The 1567-nt window shown below is 47.5% G+C and overlaps 1 pseudogene; it reads right to left on the reverse strand.

Moving 5' to 3' along the window:
- Nucleotides 1–961: 961 nt before the first annotated feature.
- Nucleotides 962–1080, reverse strand: LOC148517775 (5S ribosomal RNA; annotated as a pseudogene).
- Between the last annotated feature and the right edge of the window lie 487 nt (nt 1081–1567).

Consider the following 1567-nt stretch of genomic DNA (forward strand, 5'->3'; position numbering starts at 1 on the left):
CACAGGCGCACGCTTGGCACTACTTTGTTGATGCACGTGCGGCTACTGCGCACACAATTCACAAACACAGAAAATATATATTTTTTTGGTTTGGACTGGAGTGTACTTTAGGGGTTACAGCACCCTTTAACGGTCAAGCCAGCCGGCCCTTTACTTATGACACAGGCGCACGCTTGGCACTACTTTGTTGATGCACGTGCGGATTCAGCGCACACAATTCACAAACACAGAAAATATATATTTTTTTGGTTTGGACTGGAGTGTACTTTGGGGGTTACAGCACCCTTTAACAGTCAAGCCAGCCGGCCCTTTACTTATGACACAGGCGCACGCTTGGCACTACTTTGTTGATGCACGTGCGGCTACTGCGCACACAATTCACAAACACACAAAAAATATTATTTTTTTAGCACTTGGGGGGAGCACCCCTGATGGACAGAGCACCCCCTGGACAACACTACAGCACCCCTTTAGGACTAGGACACTGCACAGGACTTTGGAGTGGACATAGCCCCTATGGAGAACTGACTGCACAACACAGTCCAGCCAGCCCCTATGGACTTTGAAGTAGTGGACACAGCCCCTATTAACAACAGCAGCACAGCACAACACAGCCAGCCCCTATGGACTTTGAAGTAGTGGACAACAGCAGCACTGCGCAGCACAGCACAGCACAACACTACTCTGCACTACACTACACTACACAGCCCAGCCAGCCCTAACTCCCACCCTCCCTCTTCACTGTCCACAGCCGAGTGAGAAAATGGCGCCGACGCGGGTACCTTATATAGGTTCCAAAACCAGCGAGACTCGGAAGGCGGGATGATGACGTTTTGCCTCGATTTCAGATCCGAGTCAGGCGGGAAAAGTCGAGCCTGACTCGGATCTGCCTCGGATCGGGGGGGCTCGGGGGGGTTCGGATTTCAGAAATCCGAACCTGCTCACCCCTACTTCTAAGTAGTGCTTACAACACCGGATCTTCCCTGAAGGTCTCCCATTCAAGTACTAGTCAGGCCCAACACTGCTTATCTTCCAAGTTCAGCTGGGATTGGGCAAGACCAGTGTGGTATGGTTGTAACAAAATACAACATCTCCCCCAGGGCTACACAGTGATAGACAAGAGGATATTATGTTTTTGTATCCATCCCTGTACGTGTCCTGGAATAATCCAACTGGTAAAAAAATATATAATTGCATACATATGTGCACATTATGAAATAGGACTGAACGGTCACATGAAGGCATGAATCTAGAAGATAATATGGAGCTCACAAAAAACAAGAAAAATAAAGAGTCTCGTTTAGTCCAAAAGGAGTAACCGTATTCAATCTATTAATCCATTGAGTTTCTAATTGTAACAACCGCTTCTCACGGTCCCCTCCTCTCTTGTCCATAGGCACAAATTCAATGATTTTATAGGATAAGGTTGCTAAAGAATGTCTGTTCTGCTTGAAATGACGAGCGACCGGCTGGTCCACTTCTTTTCCGACAAAGCTTGTCCTATGGCTGTACGAAGTTGAGCCATTCTTTCTTTGAATAGCCTGGTTGTTTTCCCAATATACACCAG

The sequence above is a fragment of the Taudactylus pleione genome, unplaced genomic scaffold (assembly GCF_031769625.1).
Source record: "Taudactylus pleione unplaced genomic scaffold, aTauple2 ptg000211l, whole genome shotgun sequence".
In the NCBI taxonomy this organism is placed as follows: domain Eukaryota; kingdom Metazoa; phylum Chordata; class Amphibia; order Anura; family Myobatrachidae; genus Taudactylus; species Taudactylus pleione.